Here is a 5,751-nt window from a genome sequence, read left to right on the forward strand (position 1 = left end):
AGTAACAGTCAGTTAACTTGCTTATGTTTGTATTTCAAACTATGGTACCTCTATAACAGAGGGAAGCTTAGATCTCAGTTCAAACAACTTTTAGTCTGAACTGCTCATGTGTAGTTCACAGGTCAGTCTGGGCATAGTTTTTAGACCTAATTTCGGTTTTTGATCTTCTGTCCCTCTCCTTCTTGGTTTACTTTCTCACTTTCCATTGGTGCTTAGAATCATTTTCTTGAAAAAAAAAAAAAAAAAAAGAATCATTTTCTTGGTTTCTTCAGCAAAAAAGATAGTCTTTCCACAAAAGATTTAGGAAACTTACTCCATCACCACAGCTAAGGCTTCTTTCATGGTTATAGCTGCAAAACTAAAAGGAAAAACAGAAATACAATTTTTTTTTTTATGATAGAGTCTTATTTGTCACCCTCATTAAAGTGAAGTGATGTTGTAGCTCACAGCAACCTCAAATTCTTGGGCTCAAGCAATCCTCTTGCCACAGCCTCCCATGTACATGGGACTACAGGTGCCTGCCACAATGCCCGGCTATTTTTTTAGAGTCGAGGTCCTGCTCTTGCTGATGCTGGTCTCCAAGCAATTCACCTGCCTCTGCCTCCCAGAGTGCTAGGATTACAGGTGTGAGCCACCATGCCTGGCCCCAGAAATGTAACTTTGTGTTTATTATTTCCTATAAATGTCAACACCTGTAAAAATATACATGTATTTCTTAACATTCTACACTCTCAGCTGTTTCTTACATTCTTACCAGAGTTTTTCATTGTTATTTTTGAGAGAGTTAGTTTGATAGAAACTTATTCTGTGTCACAATAATGGAACTCTTATACAAAACACATATGATACATTCTTCTTCAAGATTGTTCTTAAATATATTGTTGGTCTGTGAAAGAGAAAGCATCAAGTATTGAACTGCCCAAGGAGAATCACAAGAATCAGAAATCTGACCAAGTGTCCAATTTTATTAATAATTTCAAGAGACTAGTGAAGCCAGAAGAGACCAGACCATCAGTTTTGTTCCTTAGGCCATTTCTTACAACATCTGTAGCCTGGATGGACAGATGAGGTCTCTACGTGGTAGGGCCATGTCACTTACAAAGAAGGCCATCTCAGTTATGAAACATTCCCATTTTATAATAGTTACCTACCACATGAGGAATTTTCCAAGGAGTCAGGCACTGTTTTTGCTTTTATTTTTTTATTTATTTGTTTGTCTCAAGCTCTCCTGGACAGAGAGCAGATACCTCCTGCTAAAAGCAATATATAAATAAGCACTGTGAAAAATACTAGTTCTTTCTTAGTCTCTCTTTCATTAGCATGCTATCTTGTAAGATTTAAAGAGTCTTTTGATTGTGAGACAGAACACAGGCACTAGGATAGATGAAAGACAGAACAATGTCTTACAGAGAGCCCCCAAACAGTACAGGAATTCAGACACGGCCACACAAGGAACTGTGCCTGGGGAAATTGTAAAACAAAACTGGGGCTACTGAGGGCAGCTCATCTCTGGAAAGCGTGCTGGAATTTGCTAAGCTTATCAGGCTTCCTAGGAATTGATGAACTTCAATAATTTCTTCGGCCCTGGAACGTAGTGGCCTCTAGCTGTTGAGTACCTGATTCTTGGGTGATTAAGCAGGAGCATTGTGTCCCTGGAGTAGAAGAGCCCAACAGAAGAAATTGTTGTCATGTGGACAAAATCAGCTGGTGAAACAACCGCAAAACTGGATCAAGACAGCATTTTGGAAGGAGTTTATAAAGACAGTATTTTCAGGAATTGTTAATATATTTTGTGACTGGAAAAGTTTCTGTGAACATGCAGATTACTGGAAACCATGAGGAAAGGTGCAGCATTCTGTCCTGAGCAGGAAACATCGTCTGATGTTGTTTCACTGCTATCAGCATTTGTTACTGATGACTATTCTTCTCTCTCTCCAGGAGAGTCAGAGAGTCAGGACACAGTCTGAGTAATTCCAGTTGAGAAGAAGGAAGAGAAGAAGGAAGAGGAGAAAGAGTGGAGAAGAAAAAATAGGTAGAAAAAGAAGAAGAAAGAAGAAGAGGAGGAGAAAAAAAAGAGAAGGAGATGATCCCTCAAACCTAGAAGATTTTACTGAGTTATCTTTATTTCCTTGGCATGCCCACATAATAAAGAGAAAATTGCAGACCTGCTGCATAATGTTTTATTTTCCACAAGGCATTCAAAGTTGGTCAATGTGAATTACAAAGTTTCTTTTCCATTAGCCCAATTATTCTATCCACTAGTGATATTTGGAAGGTACCACCTCCCAGAGTATCCCCGGCTAATCTGAAGCAGCTTGCAATTATTCGCAGTTGGAGGGGTGGCCAAATATTACTCTCAACAACTATATTTTTCTTTGCCTATTCTTTGCATAGGTGAGCCCCAGACATTTTCAATACTCTCACTGACTGTGAAATTCAGAGAAATAAGGAAAGGTGGGAAAGTTCTGATGACAGTGTGGCTCTCCAGGCACAGAAGCTGCAGAGTTCACTGTCTATGCCATGGACTTTGAAAAAATAGTTTGTGGTTGAAACTCATAAAACCAATGGAGCCCAGTGAGGTTGAGTCAGTCTGGGCCATCAACACACCAGCCCTGAAGACCTGATTGGGCAAAGAAGATGAATCAAAAGTTGGGCAATATAAATCTGGATATTTGGTGAAAGTCTTGCCTCTTTGCAATGGAATTCTTGAGTATTCCTTCAGGAGTTTTCTTTTGTTTGCCAATACTAATTTCAGGTGTAAACATAGGCAAACTGAACATTAAATGAGGATAAGAAGTAGGTAGTTCTTGCAAATACTTGTTGAAAACTTGGTGTGGGAGAAGACAGGTACTTGAGTGCCAAAACATTTCCTTTAAATAAAGCTGGAAATGAAGGCTAACACCACCTCAGTATTCCTGTAGACCTGTATTAGTCTAGGGTTCTCTAGAGAAATAGGACCAATAGGATGTGTGTGTGTGTGTGTGTGTGTGTAGGTGTGTATGCGTGTGGGGGCCGAGGTAGAAGGAGGGAGAAGGGAGAGAGAGGGAAATTTATTTTAAACAGTTGGCTCATGTGTTTAAGAGAGCTATAGCATACAAAATCTACAGGGCAGGCTGGCAACCTGGAGACTCAGGGAAGAGTTGATATTACAATACTGAGTGCAAAGACAGTCACAGGGAAAAATTCCCCCTCCCCCCACCTAACTCAAGTTTTTTTTTTTTCTCTTAAATCTTTCAACTGATTGGATGAGATCCACTCACATTATGCAGGGTAATCTGCTTTACACCAAGTCTACTGATTTAAATGTTAATCCTATCAAAAATATAATTTCACAGTTACATATGGATTGGTGTTTGACCAAACATCTGGGTGCCAATGCCTAGCCAAGTTGACACTTAAAATGAAACATCACAAGACCCTTCTCCCCCTCAATAATATTCTATTCTCTGACCTCTACTGTCTGTTTCATAATAAAAATGGGGGTCAACAAAGCAGATTCAATTTGAGCGAATCAAATCTCTGGCCTCCTTGAGTGTTTCAAGCTAATCTTAGCATTGCCGGTTACTAGTGGAGTTTCTTTTTAAGATCAAATTCTTCTTCCCAGCCATCTTCATCTTCCTGCACCAAGCCATTGGCTTAATGGTTTGGACTCTAGCTTCTGTAATTGCCTTTAGTTTGTACAGGAGAGGCTCAATTCTTCCAGAAATACAGAACCTTCGAGGGGATTTTTAATGATGACATGTTGCTATTTTCTCTTACTTTCTATACACAAGAATGACCACCAGATATGATTTATTTTTTTTTCCACAGAGTCAAAGGTTTTGCCTCAAGTTCATGGGATCTCCCAATTGAGGACAGTAATCTAAAAATAATGCTGATATTTGTAGCAGAGATATTCTGAGGAGTACCTGATAGGTCACCACTTGTTCTGTAGTTAATATTTCTGCACAATACCCTAGATGTATGGAAATCGTGCTCAGAGTGTGCTTGCTGCATAAAGTAGGAATGATGGTACTGTGGACTGAATGTTCTTATCCCCCTCAATTCATATGCTGAGATCTAATCCCCAACGTAGTTGTATTTAGATGGGATATCTGGGAGGTTCGCAGCCCTCATGGGTGCTCTATAAAAGAGGCTCGTTCCTAAAGAATCCTACTGAGAAGCTGTAGTTTTGACTAGGTGAATCTTAGTAAGGCAGTAAGTATCCTCTCTGAATCTCAGTCTTATATGTTTGCTTCCCCGAATAATCAATAGACTTTTTTTTCACCTATAGTAGCCTAAAACCTGAATTGCTTTTTAAAAAATCCCTCTACATGTTGTTTGCCTGTGAGACACATAACAACTGTAGAGCAATCACTGCATATTCACTGAGGGCCTACTTCACAGCACTGAGCTTGATGGAGCTACTCTCAATACTGACACAATTCCCTGGTGTTGCAGAGTTAGATTCCAGAGCATGCAGGGGAGTTTGTAAGTAAAACAATACATATAATACGAAATAAATTATATACGAAAAATGCTATAGCGGGGGAAGAAAGAAATGTAGAAATGATCAAGAATTCTTAGGCAGGCTCATGTATTGACATCCGGGACATCATAACTAATAACACTGGAGGGTTTGAGAAATTGTAGATGCTTTACATAGAAGAAAAAGAAATCTACTAAGGTGGTAAATATTGGTATGTTTATTATATGTCTTTAGATTAGTCTTTGTTTTATTTCTCTAAGTTTCTGGTCTGATATGCAGACACAAAAACAATTATAAAGATTTAGATAAATTTTAAATAAAGAAATCTAGTTATTTTGTATTAAACTTGGTTCGATGTGTATAATCTTCTAGTTCATCTAATATAGTTTGGAGGCTTATGACAAACAGGTCTATAGCAACACAATTCTGCTCAATATATAAAATATTTAGCACTCAAAAATTAATACATACCATGTGCATTTTTATATTTTTATTGATCTAAAACAAAGTATTCCTTTTTGGAATGAGAAATCAAAGAAAAATGGCCCATGTGTAATAAAAAATAAAATGGCAGTTTCTACTTGTCTGAAGTTATAACTGCTTGTTCATTTCCAAGACAGAATTAGAGAGTTAGTCAGCAATGAGGTGGTTTATCCTAGAAGTGGCCAACTTTTTCTTCCTAGTTCATCCTCATACGGCCTTGCTCACCATCAGGGAAAGTAGAGATTTGCATCTCCTAGGCATTTGGAAGAGATGATGAAGGTAGTGTGAGGTGAAATCCAATTTAAACCCAAACCCACTAATTCTAGAGCGTCCAAAATTAATTCCACTTTTAAAAGTGTAAGGCAAGTGTTAGAAGACAAAATTCAATTTGTGAAAATAAATCACAAACTCATCTCCGAACCGGGATGTTTATATCCAGGGCAGAGCTTGGAAAGCATTTTTCTGTTGGAAGGTGGGATTTCAACTTTCCCTAAGGCTGAGAATTGACAGTATCTTCTCATGATATATTATTTTAAGACAAACATTTCTATCATAGTAACGATTTTTATTACAGTAATTATCCTCCTGACTATATCATGAATAATGGCAATTGGCTAATGCCTTAGAACAGGGCAAAAACAGTTCTTGTGTTACATGTCAGAGTCTCAACGACAGTGACAAAATGGAAATTATATCATGTTTTATGGTTTGGATTTTGTAGCGAAAAATAGAAACCTAAATATTGACTTGGAAGTTATTTTTAAAAACACACTATATTATCACATTTATTTTAATATCAC

General features: G+C 37.9%; 1 non-coding gene across 1 annotated transcript; it reads left to right on the plus strand.

The window, feature by feature from the left end:
- The first annotated feature begins 1,758 nt into the window (after window positions 1–1,758).
- Window positions 1,759–1,969, plus strand: LOC111725214. The gene has a single exon (XR_002773332.1). It is a non-coding gene; the product is annotated as a small nucleolar RNA U3 (small nucleolar RNA).
- Window positions 1,970–5,751: the final 3,782 nt, after the last annotated feature.

Source organism: Otolemur garnettii, unplaced genomic scaffold, assembly GCF_000181295.1.
Source record: "Otolemur garnettii isolate 467f Iridium unplaced genomic scaffold, OtoGar3 scaffold00033, whole genome shotgun sequence".
NCBI lineage: Eukaryota > Metazoa > Chordata > Mammalia > Primates > Galagidae > Otolemur > Otolemur garnettii.